This window comes from Bos grunniens, chromosome 2 (assembly GCF_055505025.1).
Source record: "Bos grunniens cultivar Pamir isolate PY7600 chromosome 2, Bosgru_T2T1.0, whole genome shotgun sequence".
NCBI classification, from domain to species: Eukaryota; Metazoa; Chordata; class Mammalia; order Artiodactyla; family Bovidae; genus Bos; species Bos grunniens.
Genome location: NC_141166.1, coordinates 72,781,698 through 72,798,028, shown reverse-complemented (window position 1 = coordinate 72,798,028; position 16,331 = coordinate 72,781,698). Strand labels below are relative to the sequence as shown.

General features: G+C 40.1%; 1 protein-coding gene across 6 annotated transcripts in view; it reads left to right on the top strand.

The window, feature by feature from the left end:
* NCKAP5 (NCK associated protein 5) overlaps nt 1–16,331 on the top strand; it is a 1,217,724-nt gene that overhangs the window by 346,312 nt on the left and 855,081 nt on the right. The window lies entirely within an intron of this gene.

The following is a 16,331-nucleotide window of genomic DNA, read 5'->3' as shown; positions in this document are numbered from 1 at the left end:
CAGCTCAACTCCAGAAAAATAAATGACCCAATCAAAAAATGGGCCAAAGAACTAAACAGACATTTCTCCAAAAAAGACATACAGATGGCTAACAAACACATGAAAAGATGCTCAACATCACTCATTATCAGAGAAATGCAAATCAAAACCACAATGAGGTACCATTTCATGCCAGTCAGAATGGCTGTGATCCAAAAGTCTACAAGCAATAAATGCTGGAGAGGGTGTGGAGAAAAGGGAACCCTCTTACACTGTTGGTGGGAATGCAAACTAGTACAGCCACTATGGAGAACAGTGTGGAGATTCCTTAAAAAACTGGAAATAGAACTGCCTTATGACCCAGCAAGCCCACTCCTGGGCATACACACTGAGGAAACCAGAATTGAAAGAGACATGTGTACCCCAATGTTCATCGCAGCACTGTTTATAATAGCCAGGACATGGAAGCAACCTAGATGTCCGTGAGCAGACAAATGGATAAGAAAGCTGTGGTACATATACACAATGGAGTATTACTCAGCCATTAAAAAGAATACATTTGAATCAGTTCTAATGAGGTGGATGAAACTGGAGCCTATTATACAGAGTGAATTAAGCCAGAAAGAAAAACACCAATACAGTATACTAACGGATATATATGGAATTTAGAAAGATGGTAATGATAACCCTGTATGCGAGACAGCAAAAGAGACACAGATATATAGAACAGTCTTTTGGACTCTGAGGGAGACAGCGAGGGTGGGATGATTTGGGAGAATGACATTGAAACATGTATAAGATCATATGTGAAATGAATCACCAGTCCAAGTTCGATGCATGATACAGGAAGCTTGGGGCTGGTGCACTGGGATGACCCAGAGGGATGGTATGGGGAGGTTCAGGGTGGGGAACATGTGTACACCCGTGGCAGATTCATGTTGATGTATGGCAAAACCAATACAATATTGTAAAGTAATTAGCCTCCAATTAAAAGAAATAAATTTATTTTTAAAAATAAAATAAAAAATAAAAATAAAGAAACATGTATATCATATGTGAAACGAATCTCCAGTCCAGGTTTGATGCATGATACAGGATGCTCGGGGCTGGTGCACTGGGATGACCCAGAGGGATGGTATGGGGAGGGAGGTGGGAGGGGGGGTTCAGGATGGGGAACACGTGTACACCTGTGGCAGATTCATGTTGATGTATGGCAAAACCAATACAATATTGTAAAGTAATTAGTCTCCAATTTAAATAAATTTATATTAAAAAATAAGTAGGAATAAAGAAACATTTTTGTAATGCTAATTTTGATTCATGGGCCATGGTTGACCTCTGGTTCTCTATTAAGAAGGATTCTGGTTCAGCTGGGAGGAGAAAGAGCCATGATTGATTGGAAATGTCAGTCTTTCATATGGGATGAGAAGTGGTTGCATCTTGAATGTCGTGTCTTGCCATCCCTGGGTTGGGAAGATCCCCTGAAGCAGAGCATGGCAACCCACAACAGTATTCTTGCCTGGAGAATTCTAGGGAGAGAAGAGCCTGGTGGGCTATAGTCCATGGAGGTCACAAAAAGTTGGATATGACTGAGCAACTAACATTTTCACTTTCACTTGCCATCTCAGTTCTGAAATCTGGATCTCATATTTGCCCTGCCGATACATGAGCACTATCTGGTGGTTAAAAAAAGTAATTGCAGGATTATACTTTCCCAAACTTGTTCTGGAGCTGAAATTTTCCACTATCCTTTTTATTTTGTTGTGTTGAATTCTAATGCCATTTCCAGCTATCTGATGGGGTAATGCTGGGGGTGGGGGGAGGGGCAGTGTGACTATGTGTCTGGTTCACTTTGTTTACTAGTTAGCACAGTTTTGCACTTCCTACAGAAAGTAGAAAATGATCTACTTTTCCGTTTCCAAAAGGAAAATCTATTGAAATAAATCCATCTTTCTTTGTAGGTTGAAAATCATGCAGGATCTCAGGGTTAGCCTTCCAAACTAGTACCTTTCAGTTTTCATGTGCATATATATCAGTTAAAATCCAGATTCCTAGAGTCTAATCCCAGAGATTCTGATTCAGTAGGTCTGGGTGAAGCCTTTGATTCTGGCAACCTGCTTGTCTGGGACTGTACATAAAGGAGCAAATGTCTCAACAGTACTAATAATTGTGTACCAACAAAGATACAGGTAGATTACTTAGAAGAGCTGAATGGTTGGTAGTGAGACAATCCCCTAAAAACACTTAATTTTGATAAACAATACTGCTTTCTAAATTCTTGATATGAATTGGTTTTTATATGATATGCTTCTTACTAAGAATAAAACAAAGGAAAACATGCTAGTCGATTATATTCTGGACAAAGTGTGATTGAGCACCTAAAACACCCACTATGTATACCACAAAGTGTGGTTACATAATTGTTATTTTATTTTTTTAATTGTTTCACTCAACTACAAAAAATGATCCTTGCCCACCATATGAAATTCAGACAGTGCAGAAAGGCATAAAATAGAAAGTGAAGACATATCCTCTCCCAAACCCTACCTCTCAGATTTAATAATGTCATTACAGCTTTTGAAGAGTTTGTTGTGAACTTTTAGGCTTTTTCCTGTGCTTATGTAAATCTTATCTCTGTATTCACATAAATAATTTAGAGGGAAAAAAAATCAATATCTTTTTTCTTTCTAAAAGGGAAATTATATTTTCAGTCCTACAGGATGAGTTTCAAAGGGGCCAAAAGTAGATTTTCTTTCTCTCATATTTCTGCACTTGGCTTATTGACACTTAAGATGCAAAATTTTAAACACCTTTCCAAATAAGTGCACACCCTTATTTGTTTCCCACTATTTTCCTTGTGTTAGTTAGTCTGGTTCCCATCATCTGATTATAGACCCTAATTTTTATTCTTTCGTATCTCACAAAATACCTTATGTGAGATCCCTGATATTAATAAATATATAACTGACACATTTTATTGCACTTTGAAGTATTCTGACATCACCATGGATCACCCTCTCAGATCTGGGATGTAATATTAATAATGCTTATTCGTTGATTCCATAAGCATTTCTTGAGCTCCCTACTATGTGCCAGGTGTTAAGTATATACCTGTGCCAGACACTGGGGATACAAACGTGAATAAGTGAGAAGGCGATAGCTCCTGCCCATGTCATATTGACAAGGCAAGGAAAGACAAAACCCTGGGGTGTTTTGCTGCAGTTTAATTTTATAACGATGGAACTTGGTATTTGGGAGATTTTTAATGAGAATGGGCTTCCCTGGTAGCTCAGCTAGTAAAGAATCCACCTGCAAAGCAGGAGACCCTGGTTTGATTCCTGGGTCAGGAAGATCCCCTGAAGAAGGGATAGGCTACCCACTCCAGTATTCTGGCCTGGAGAATCCCATGGACTGTATGGGGTCCATGCGGTCACAAAGAGTTAGACACTACTGAGCAACTTTCACTCACTTTAATGAGAACAAGAAAATCCTGGTAACTTTCCTCCCTTCACTTGATATGAAAGGATGAAATCATCACTAGCATTGAGATTACTTCCCCAGCTTTGGCCAGAACCCAGTTTGGTGAAATACATCTGGAGGTCACATGCAGAGTGGGGTAGTCCAGAAAATAATTCTCTCTCCATGAATGTATCGAAGGATACGCAAGGGCAAGACTGAGAAGATATTATTTTGTACTGAGAGAGGTATGCACATCGGGACTTACAGGAAAAGTGATGAGCTTTATTAATTTATTGCTTAGGGCAATGGAGTGTGTAATAATGTTTTTTGACCAATGCAAAGGTGGGATATGAATTCTTGCTACCAAGTTGACTCATGCTTTATATAACCCCTGTTTTGCATTAGGCACCATTGGCGTATTGTATAGAGTTAGATCATTATATAAAGACTATCGTTGCTGACAAGTCAGCTCTTAATAGCATGGTTGTGTTATCTGGATATTGAGAACGCTAGGATTTGTTCTTCGGTGGCATAAGTTACTTTATTATTAGGATATCTTAGGAAGCTCACTGATTGAAATAATTAGAAGCAAATTGCTCATATCCACATTGGTTAGGATAAGCTTCTTAGCAAATCACCACTTCACAATCATCCCAGATTGGGCTTCTGGAAAAAAAACCCTTATGCACTTTTATTAGCAAGTGTAAAGACTGTATGTATATAGGTTTTAAATTTAATACTTGATAATCTTCTGCCAACAGTTGAGCAGCACTTAATGAGCTTAGCCTCTTTGCAATTAAGATGCTCTGAATCTGGGTGAGATGGGATGGAGGGAGGTCTTGGTTGTTTCAGTTAATTTCCTAGGTGGCACATGCTGCTTTCCCTTTGATACCCTTTCCTGGCTATGGGCTGCTCGCTATGCTGAGAGGAGGAGGCTTGGGAAGGAAGGTCTGGTCTGACAGGTTAATTATACCTGTCTCTCACCTGCTGCTCAGCAGCCTCATCCCCTGTGTCTGTAATGGCAGGCTTTGCAGGGAAGTCAGCCCTTCTTGTCTGATTACTGTCAATGAGATGGGGGAAAAAAAAAAAAAAAGGCAGAATTGAATGTACAAAAAACATTACAGATAGAAACTAAGAAGTTGGATTTAGACCTACCTCACTGGTTATTCTGTGAAAATTTGAGAGTTTACACAAGAACTCAGATTATTTTGTGTCTGTAATTTATCTAACAAGTAGGGGGAAAATAACCTCTCCAAGAATATCATTTTAATGTTAGCACTAGATATTTTTTTTCTGATGTGCCTTATCTTATCTTATTGGTTAAATTCAGATTTTTTTCAAACTTTAGTCATTTGATATAAGCTTCACAATTTTCCATATCCCAGGAAGACCTGTGGTATCATTTACTTATATCCCAGGAAGACCTGTGGTATCATTTACTTATAATTTTTCTTCATATCGACTCTTTTTTAACTTATGTGACCCTGAGAAAGAATATTAATAAATCACAAGGTTAGTTTTATTATAAAACAACTATACATCATTAGTCTTATTTTTAATTTTCTTTTAATATATACTCAAATAAACTCATGGCTATGAAGATGTAAGTATGTTTTTCTGTGAGCTGCTATAATTCTTCTACATATAACATAGCACATAACACATAACACACCTGGAGAAACCCTGCTTTTGTCCAAGCTTGTCCTCCCTGTGATCATTGATGTTGATGTTAACGTAGATCCAGGCACCTGCTAGCTGCCCAGTTAGAACTTCTACTTGATTCCAGACATCAAGGCCACTTCGGGGCTTGCACTAGGCTGGCTCTATCACAGGCCCAGCCTAGCTCTCACCTCCATCTTCCCAGTATTGTGCCTTCTGTCTTTCTGTAGATCATTTGCTCTCACACATCACATGCTCTTTAGAACATTAAGCCTGCTGCCCTTGCTTTCAACCTCACACTGCTTTGCACACACGAGGTGGCCTGTGAATCATTTCCAGGTAACTCAGGGGAGCACTGGACGCCTCACCAGGTAGGAATCGAAAAGTGCTACTTAAACCCATTTTCTACACTTCCCTTCGCTCTGTCTCAAGGCTCTTTACACAAAATGCTTTTGTTGAGTGTTTTTTCTCTTCCTTTTCCTCCCACTTTTGATCCAGGCAAGAGGTAGTGTGGGAAATAATGTATTTTCCCCTACTTGCTTAGTGAATTTTCAATAGTGTAGGTGGGTGGCAAAATCTTTGCTGCAGCATTCACCAAGAATTTTATAGTGGTGTTATAATATTTTTACTGTGCTTATTGAAGCTTGTATGTTTTTCAGAATGCATCAATATACTTAATAATTTGAAACTTTGGCAAATCTCAAATAACTTATATTTGGCTTTGGAAATTATAGTCATGTTGGGTTTTGTAACAGGCTTTCTTTTCTGGTTATGTATGATTTTGGCAATATTCAGCTAAAATAAGAAATAATAGAGATTGATATGTTTCCAATGGATGGCTTTAGGTGAATGAGAAATAGAGAATATAGGAACAGATTTTGATGTCTCAGAAAAACAGGACAAGACATTCATCTGTAGGATGATTTTTTTAAGTTTTTATGCAATTTCTAAAGGTTACTTTCCATTTACAGTTATTACAAAACATTGGCTATATTTCCCATGTTGTACAGTACATCTTTGTGGCCTATCTTACCCTAATAATTTGTATAATACCTCCTATTCCCCCACTCCTATGTTACCCGCCTCCCCACTCAGGATTCTTTGTTAATTTCCTTGATACCGTTTATTCAGGGAACTTCCAAACATAATGTCTGGTATCTCAGGCATTTCTGCCCACACTGCTAGATGAACACAGTACCAGAATTGAATTCAGGACTCTTTACAGATCTATGTATTGTGTGTGGTTGTCAAAAAAAAAAAAGAATCCAAGTTCCCTACAGGAACAGAGTATGTCAGCAACAATATTGACTTTATTTCATTTGGGAATCCCCAGGAATACTTAGTGCTGCTATAGACCAGCTCTTACAGTGATGATCTTTTACCTTTTCTATTTGTTGTAAATGACAATAGAAGAGATTGGAAAGCTTTGTCAGGCCTAGACGCCTGGCTTGATTCTGTAGACAGAGGAAAGCCACCGGCAGGCTTGAAGCAGGAGAGTCTGGTGATGAAATCTATGTTTTAGAAAGATCACTGCAGCTGAAATTTGTTGTGGAGGGCAGGGGGATAAGGCAAGCAGCTTGGTTAGGAAGTCTCTGCAATGTTCTCACTGAGGCTTGATAAAGACAGAAATTTAGTCATAGTGGCCATGAGGATGGGGACCAAGGGAAATATTTCAAGTTTATTGAGAATGTTAATGTAATAGAACTTGGTGGCATGGGACTCTGGCAAATAGAGAAGGGGGCTTGAAGATGACTCCCAAACCCCTGGTCTGTGTGACTGGGTGACCAATGATGTGACATCTTACGCAGTCTTAGTCACGTGTGAACATACTGAAATTCAGGTATCAGTCACCATTTATTAAAAATTTTTCCCAGTTTCTAACACCATTGCTTTTATGTTGGGTTGGTCAAAAAGTTCTTTCAGAGTTTTCCATGGGATGTTACAGAAAAACCCAAACTTTTTGTCCTACCTAATAAATAATTTATTTTTATTAGGTGTGAGTATACTGAATTTGAGATCTCAGCTATCATGTATTGGAGATAATTTATCATTTCTGTTGCCTTCAGTTCATTCACTCAGTCATGTCTGACTCTTTGCGACCCCATGAACCATAGCATGCCAGGCCTCCCTGTCCATCACCAACTCCCAGAGTTCACCCAAACTCATGTCCATTGACTCGGTGATGCCATCCAACCATCTCATCCTCTTTCGTCCCCTTCTTCTCTTGCCCTCAATCTTTCCTGGCATCAGGGTCTTTTCAAATGAGTCTGCTCTTCACATCAGGTGGCCAAAGTATTAGAGTTTCAGCTTCAGCATCAGTCCTTCCAATGAATATTCAGGACTGATTTCCTTTAGGATGAACTGGTTGGATCCCCTTGTGCTTCAAGGGACTCTCAAGAGTCTTCTCCAACACTACAATTCAAAAGCATCAATTCTTCTGCACTCAGCTTTCTTTATAGTCCAACTCTCACATCCATACATGACTACTGGAAAAACCATAGCTGTGTCTAGACAGACCTTTGTCAGTAAAGTAATGTCTCTGCTTTTTAATATGCTGTCTGGGTTGGTCATAACTTTCCTTCCAAGGAGCAAGCATCTTTAATTTCATGGCTGCAGTCACCATCTGCAGTGATTTTGGAGCCCCCCGAAATAAAGTCAGCCACTGTTTCTACTGTTTCCCCATCTATTTGCCATGAAGTGATGGGACCAGATGCCATGATCTTAGTTTTCTGAATGTTGAGTTTTAAGCCAACCTTTTTACTCTCCTCTTTCACTTTCATCAAGAGGCTCTTTAGTTTTTATTCACTTCCTGCCATAAGGGTTGTGACATCTACATATCTGAGATTATTGGTATTTCTCCCAGCAATCTTGATTCTAGCTTGTGTTTCTTCCAGCCCAGCATTTCTCATGATGTACTCTGCATATAAGTTAAATAAGCAGGGTGACAATATACAGCCTTGATGTACTCCTTTTTCTATTAGGAACTAGTCTGTTGGTCCATGTCCAGTTCTAACTGTTGCTTCCGGATGTGCATACAGGTTTCACAAGATGCAGGTCAGGTGGTCTGGTATTCCCATCTCTTTCAGAATTTTCCACAGTTCGTTGTGATCCACACAGTCAAAGGCTTTGGTGTAGTCAATAAAGCAGACATAGATATTTTTCTGGAACTCTGTTGCTTTTTTGATGATCCAGCAGATATTGGCAATTTGATCTCTGGTTCCTCTGCCTTTTCTAAAACCAGCTTGAACATCTGGAATTTCATGGTTCATGTATTGCTGAAGCCTGGCTTGGAGAATTTTAAGCATTACTTTACTAGCATGTGAGATGAGTGTAATTGTGCGGTAGTTTGAGCATTCTTTAGCATGGCCTTTCTTTGGGATTGGAATGAAAACTGACCTTTTCTAGTCCTGTGGCCACTGCTGAGTTGTCCAAATTTGCTGACATATTGAGTGCAGCACTTTCACAGCATCATCTTTCAGGATTTGAAATAACTCAACTGGAATTCTATCACCTGCACTAGCTTTGTTCGTAGTGATGCTTCCTAAGGCCCACTTGACTTCACATTCCAGGATGTCTGGCTCTAGGTGAGTGATCATACTATCGTGATCATCTGGGTGCCTACCTCTTTTTAAATTTGTGCATTCGTTCATTCATCAGATGGATATTGGGTGTTTATTGAGACTATGTGCCAGACTTGTGCAGACAGCAGTACTCTGACACATTCTATTCATTTCTGTTGTGGTTCAGTCACTAAATTGTGACCTACTCTTGTGACCCCATGGAATGTAGCCCACTGGGCTCCTATGTCCATGGGATTTCCCAAGCAAGAATACTAGAGCAGATTGCCATTTCCTACTCCAGGGAATCTTCCTAACCCAGGGATTGAAACTACATTTCTGGCATTGCAAGCAGTCTCCAGCATTCCAGGTGGATTTTTTTTTTTTAATTGAAGGATAATTGCTTTACAATATTGTGTTGATTTCTGCCATATATCAACATGAGTCAACCATAGGTATACATATGTCCACTCCCTCTAGAACCTCCCTCCCACTTCCCACCCTATCCCACCCCTCTAGGTTGTCACAGAACCCCAGGTTGAGTTCCCTGAGTCACACAGCAAATTCCCACTGGCAGATTCTTTATTGCTGAACCACCAGGGATTCCCTCATTTCCATTGTACCTGTGCCTGATTCCATTGCCCAGCCCTTGTTGGTGGAAATCACCATACTTCTCTGAACACCTAGCCAGGCCTTTGGTGCTGGAGAGCCAGCTTCCCTGACTGGACTCAATGGCCGCCTTCTGAAGCCCTTTCTTTCCTGCTTGAGCTGGTCTTTCAGACATTAGACCCATTTCCCTTTTTAGATTCCTGTAATCATTGGCATCATTGATGAGCCTGCTCTTAAAAATAGTGGCTTTCAGATTGCTATCCTTTTTCTTTTTTCCCCCAGATATTTAACTGCATGCCAGATTCACTTCATCTGGCTCATTTCTCAGTGCGGACTACTGCTGGCCTACTTTTATCTTCTTAAAACTTGACCCACACTCTAGAAAGATAGCAATATAATCACATTTTGGAAACATAATAAGTTACAATGGGTAAACTCTAAAATGCCAAAGACAGCATAAGATTATGGAAGCAGAATGTTTCCAAATGAGTATCTACACTTCAGTCTCATTAATAGAAGTTGGAACAGGGGGATTTTCCACTTGAAAAGGGGTCCTCTTAGGGATTCATTTCATTGCCAGATAAGCACTATTTCACTCCACTGCCCACAAAGCTGTGGCGATACAACAACCCTGACACCCACACTTGCTCCCTCCCTCCAACTGAAAGAAGAGCACAGGAATAGAGGGAACTGTATTTATAAATTTGGGGTTGTCCCACTTAGGGAGTTTGAAATCCAGTTGTTGGAGTGCCCTTTGGCTTTGGGGTGGGGATGTCCATCTTTAATGGAATTTCAGGAGCCATCTGGGTATTTCTGAGCAGGGCAAAATTAATTTGGCCTTAGGAAGAAAATGTAATGAGTGTTTTCCTGAGACTGATTACTTCTCTAGTTGTGTGGCTGTTATTGTAATGTACATTGGAGATGCTTCTTTCCCTAAAGACCAACAGCATAGAGAAAAGTAGATTTCATGTTTATTTCATGATTGATTTACCATCTGTGTGACCTGATGGCTGGGGGTAGAGCTGGAATGTAGATGGCTGGAGGGTTTAGGAGAGGGAATGTGAAAGAAGAAAAGAAAGAAAGCCATTCTCAATCACTGGAAGGCAATGGGAGTGTGCTCAGTTAAAGAAGATTTGAGAAAGTAGAAAAACTAAGGAAAAGACTTTATCCAGTTAGAAGGGGCCTAAGAAGGACCAGTTGGTGACAGAATTATAGGACTGACTCTAGATGAAAGTGCACATCTAGAAGAAAAGTGTACTGTTAAAAAGAAAATTTCTTCCAGGAGCAAATGTGGCAGCGTAGGTGGATCTAAGCCCAACTTGTCCTCCCCCAGGTCTAGGGAGGGAGCTGCCTCTGGAAGTGCTCAGAGATTCGAAGGCGAGACTCCGTGGGTCCCTCCTAGCAACATTCACAGCTGGCTGGAATACCCATGGTAATTCATCAGCCTGGGCATGGGTTATGCTAAGCCCTAAGGCAATCCTCAGTACCGCTGAGTGGAAAGATTTACTAAAGGGAGGAGGATGACACAAGAGAAAGGAAGAGTCATTATTAAGGGTAGAGTCTAGGAAGGAAAATCCCCCTTTCTTGGAAAGGGAGTGAACAGTGATGAAAACCAGGGAATCTCCCTATTCACTCATAGGGTACAGACAGAGAAGGAGCAAAACTTCAAATCAGCTTAAATGACAGATTTAGTTAATTCCAAATCTACGGTCAGGATCATGTCTCTTTGGTGATGGAGAAGCATGGAAGTGAGAGGACCAAGGTTTCCAAAGAAAGGCACCAACCCAGCCAGCACTGTTGGGGAGCTGGTGCTGTACTTGCTGAGAATAAAGGCTCAGAACCACTTGCTCTGGACTTGTGACCAGTGAGGTAAGCTGGGAGATGATTGTCAGGAAGCTGTCAGCCTCTTGCATAAGCCAGGCTTTGTGAAAAGGGAGAGGCCAGGCTTCCAGGTACATGTGGGTGAGTCACCTCTGTGGCATCCAGAATTCCTCCTAGGGATGACGAACCCAAAGAAGTACTGGGCATTGACCCTGCCCTCAGGGATCCCACCTGAATCCTCACTTTCCTCAACCTAGGAAACTAAGGTTGAATTAGTTGTAGAAATTTGTTTACACACATAATCTAACAGGTCCAGGATCAGAGCATTTTCCTCTATAAGCGAATCTTTGTCATTATACTTCTAACGATGGCCATCTTGTTTGCTAATCCCTGAGATCTCTACATAAAGCATGTGGAGGAATAAACTGAGTTGATGGTATAAATGAAGAGGAAGGAGAGAGAGACTTACTTTGTTCCACGGAGATACAAGAAAATTTGTTACTAAGTTTGAATTTTGTTTTTTGGAAACAAGTTTTTTTTTTTTAAACTAAGTGATTAGTATTAGGCAGTACTGACTTTTTTTTTTTTTTTAAGTTTGCATTTTATTTTATTTTTTGGCTGTGCCCCAGCCAGGGATAGAATCTGTGTCCCTGCATTGGAAGCATGGAGTTTCAACCACTGAACCACCAGGGAAGTCCTTAGAAATAACAGGTTTGCTTAATTAGTTTTAACTATTACATTTCACCACTTATCTCTTTTATTTTCTAGAAGTGAACTATTTGTTATGTTTGAAAAGGGGATGCTAGTTGATAAATAGAGTGTGACTTTTAGTTTGCTTACTTTTCTACAATGCAAAAAGAGTGGTTTTCCATACAGCTTTTGAATGTAAATGTTATGAAGCTCTTTCCTCATGCTGGTGCTCTCAGGGGAAGTTGTCTATGATATGTGTATCTATCTTTAGTCTTCCATATGATTTAATTCCTTAACAGTAAGAATATGTTAATGGTATTGTCAAATACATAACTAAATTTTGTGACTCCTGAAATAACTTTTTTTTAATTAAAAAAATATTTTTCTTCTGAGAAAGTGAAGAAACTTAATGTGAAGTTCAGAAGAGTCTGGGAGAATCTAAAGTGGTCCTCACTTTGAAGTATGTGTCCTCTCAGCCTGTCTGCACACATCTTTCTCAGATAAAAATCTTAGAAAGCAAATCTGGCTCACACAAGTCATGCCCAAGGCAAGGCTGGGCTTGCTCCAAATTATGACATTGGCTGGGTCACATATCCATTCCCTTTTCCCCTTTGCCATCTTTACATCATTTGACCCTTAACAGTATTCCCTCCCCCTACCCTTTTTTTTTTCTGGATTAAGACTTATTTTAATATACAAACTGTATAGTACTTCATGGGCTTCCCAAGTGGCACAAGTACTAAAGAACCCCCCTGCCAATGCAGGAGACATGAGACAAGACAAAGTTTTGATCCCTGGATCAGGAAGATCCCCTGGAGGAGGACATGGCAACCCACTCCAGTATCCTTGCCTAGAGAATCCCATGGGCAGAGGAGCCTAGCAGGCTACAATCCATAGAGTTGCAAAGAGTCAGACACAACTGAAGTGACTTCACTTCAGTCAGACACAACTAAAGTCAGACACAACTGAAGCTCAGCACAGCACTGCACATGGTACTTCATATAATTTATTAATGTCATTTTCTATAGAACACTGTAGTAAACTGAGTGACATCAATATTGACCTCATACAGACAAAGCTGGATTTTCATACAGGAAAGCTGGGTTTTCTTGTGTATCAAAGACAAAACATGTGCTGAAGAGTTATCCCACACAACAGTTTTAAGATCGGCTTGAAGGATGACTCACGTTCACAGTAGTTGCTGCACCTGGGTTTCCCTCAAGACTTGCAGACTCTTCGCAATATCCCACAAGTTATGCTCCCTTTGGTGTTCTGCATCTGTACTTCTTTTCTACCTTTTCATTCAACATCCTGAGTAAGGACTGGACGAATGCCTTTCCACTAAATCTTAAGCATAAAAGCATAACAGAATAATAATATCTAACATTAATATTTACCATGTGTCAGGTATTTTGACATACACATTAAATATGTACTTTATAATTGGCACATTATGTACATTATATCAACAGTATTACATTCTGGGTAGTATTTTTGTCATTCCCACTTTATAGAGGAAGAAATTGAGACTTGGAAAGGTTATAAAACATAACCAAAATCCCATAAAGTCAGCAGAAGAATTAGGACTGGTACCCAAGAGAATCTGATGCTAGAAACTTCCCTTTTATAGCATACTTATATATATAAAGAGTTTTGGGGAATGTAACATATATAAAGACAGAAAATCTCAAGTTAGCTAAAAGAATATCTAATGTTGGAGCTTTGAGCTGAAACCAATCATGGTTAGAGACACCTTAGATGCCATGGTGAGGGGTGCTGAGTTGGGGTGGGTGAAGAGGAAACTTCTGAAATCATATCATGGCTGCTCCTCATGTTGCCAACTTGTCACATTCCCGAAACTCAGCTGTGGAAAACACCCACAGAGAAGGCTGTCTCAGGAGCTATCTTTGTTGAGGAGTTGCTTAGACAGTGGCTTATCTAAGGGGCAGGGGTTACTGCCAAGGACTTGTAGCATGGCCTGTGTCCATGTAGACTGGCTGAGTCATCAGACCCTGATTTGAGCTCACACAAAATTTGTTTGAGTGAGCTGCCTTTCCAGCATACTGGGGAAGGGTTTATGTCATCAGAATTTCCACCACCTAAATATCTGGGCACCACTCAACTACAATTATGTTGGTTTCCCTGAGCCCAGGTTGAATTCTACAAAGAAGATATGGGTATTAAAAGGAAAGGTGCAATCCAGAAGGTTCCTATGGTAGTAGGTCAAAGGGGAGGAAATCCTGAGTTACAGAGATTGTTGTAGGTTTAAAGGGAAATGAGAAAGTTGAGAGATGTTTGGAAGAAAGCATAATAACAATTAAGCATCATATCATATCATATAATAGGTAGTAGTCTGGGTCCCCAAGTTGTCTGGATTCACTTGTTCTGGGACAGGGTTTAGGAATTTGTACTTATTTAAAGCCCCCAAGGTGATTTTGGTCAGTCTTCAACTAATGTTGAAGCCAGTGACAAACATCAAAAATACTTCCAAGGGTATCAGTCTTTGAACCAGAGAGGAATGTTTGTTGTCACTGACATAAATGGCTGGTCCAGTGGACGTGGAGAAAATAAATATGAGTTCTGGAACAAGCAAGCAGTGATGAGATATTGAGAAAGTATCCTATAGCCAGTAGGAGATAGGAAACAGATCATTGATTGTGTTTTCCACACTTAAAATCTCACATAGTTCCTTCTTTCCTAAGGGATAAAATCCCATTCCTTAAATTAGGCATTTGAAGGTCTCCAGACCATGGACGGAGGAGCCTGGTAGGCTGCAGTCCATGGGGTCGCAAAGAGTTGGACACGACTGAGCGACTTCACTTTCGCTTTTCACTTTCATGCATTGGAGAAGGAAATGGCAACCCACTCCAGTGTTCTTACCTGGAGAATCCCAGGGATGGTGGAGCCTGATGGGCTGCTGTCTGTGGGGTCACACAGAGTCGGACACGACTGAAGTAACTTAGCAGCAGCAGAGTGAGTCAATCTGCCTGGCCCATCCTCTCCCCCGATATTCCTATAATGAAACCCTCATGGCAGACACAGCAGTATCCTCACTGACCCAAACCAGTCACACACTTTTCCATCCCCACCATCTTTGCTCATAAGAGTTGACCCTTCTAATATTCCCACCCCCCTCAACTGCCCTTATATAAATCCCACTCATCCTTCAAGGGCCAACTCAAATCTCATCTCCTTTGCCAATGATGATACAACTCTCTTCTCTAATTATGGTTCTTCTGGGTTTGCCAACTCACTTGTCCTTACAATCATTATTTAACCTTGGATGTGTTGTTCACTTACTATACTATTATAAACACAGAAGATAGAGACCTTAGATTAATTCCACTTTTCATCCATTAAAAAATCTAGTCTATTGCTAAGCTCGTAAATGTTGAAGGACATGGTTGCATAGCAACATTTGTTGAAGCCCTGAAACTCAATAAATTTGTAAGAAAATGTAAAAGGGAATGAACAGGAATGGGACAGCAATAAGTGATGGAAGGAAGCCTGATAAAGAAATATTCAGAGTTCTGGAGGCAGAACCAGGAGAAACCAGCACATCAGCAGCCCAGGAAAGACAGATGTCTGAGAAGGTGAGATTGGCTCTGGGTCTTTATTGATTCAGAGTTTGAAGCAGATGTGCATGAGAACATATGTTATTTTTACAGTAAAATAGAGGATGTAGAAACTTTATGTAGCAGATTGTATATAAAAGAACTCAATCTTCCATTCAGATTTGAAGAAATACTTATTGGGTGCTTATTGGGTGTCAGACACTGCATATTATCTTGTAGTATTATAAACAGGGTTGTTCCTAACTTCATAGTGGACATCATTGCAGGCAAGCCCCATGGCCCTTGATGCTATTTGAAAACCATGAGTTCTGTTATTTTATGTTACGTTAAGGAGCATGTGGCATTTGTTTTTTGGGAAATCTAACTAAGCACAGATGTCTGATTCTGCCTTCTCACCTGGGAATTTAACTGCAAAACAGGGCTACCTTTTTCCCCATGTCCCCAAGTGCTTTGATTATACACATGAGTATTGAGATTCTTTTTAAAATAATGGCTTAAAAGAATCCTCATGGTGAGGAGTGAGAATCTAATTTCTAATTCATGACTGATGGTATATTGTACAAATAATTGTAATGCAAAACCAGCAAGTTTTCTCTTGCTTAAGACCAAGGGTCTTAGGTGATGAGCGACAACCACTTCTATTTGGAACCACACATAGATGTTTTCATACCCCACTTCTTGTTTCCTACCTATGATTATATTGAGAGGCAAAAGATTATGTTTCCCCAGTCTAATGACTGAGAAGTGTGCCTTCCTGTGCTCTCCATTTGGTTAGGAGGCATATTATGAGGCTTGGCAAATTCACTTGAATGAATCCCATTTGTTACTTTCAGGTCAATAAGCATCGTAAGCATACTGGGGCTGGCAACACTCTTTTTGTCATATCCCATAACTTCTAAACAGGGCTCTCCCTGGAGAAGTGTTAGCCAAAAGAAATGTAATCCTTTAAGTCTTACATAGGACATACTTGAGTTTAAAAAAA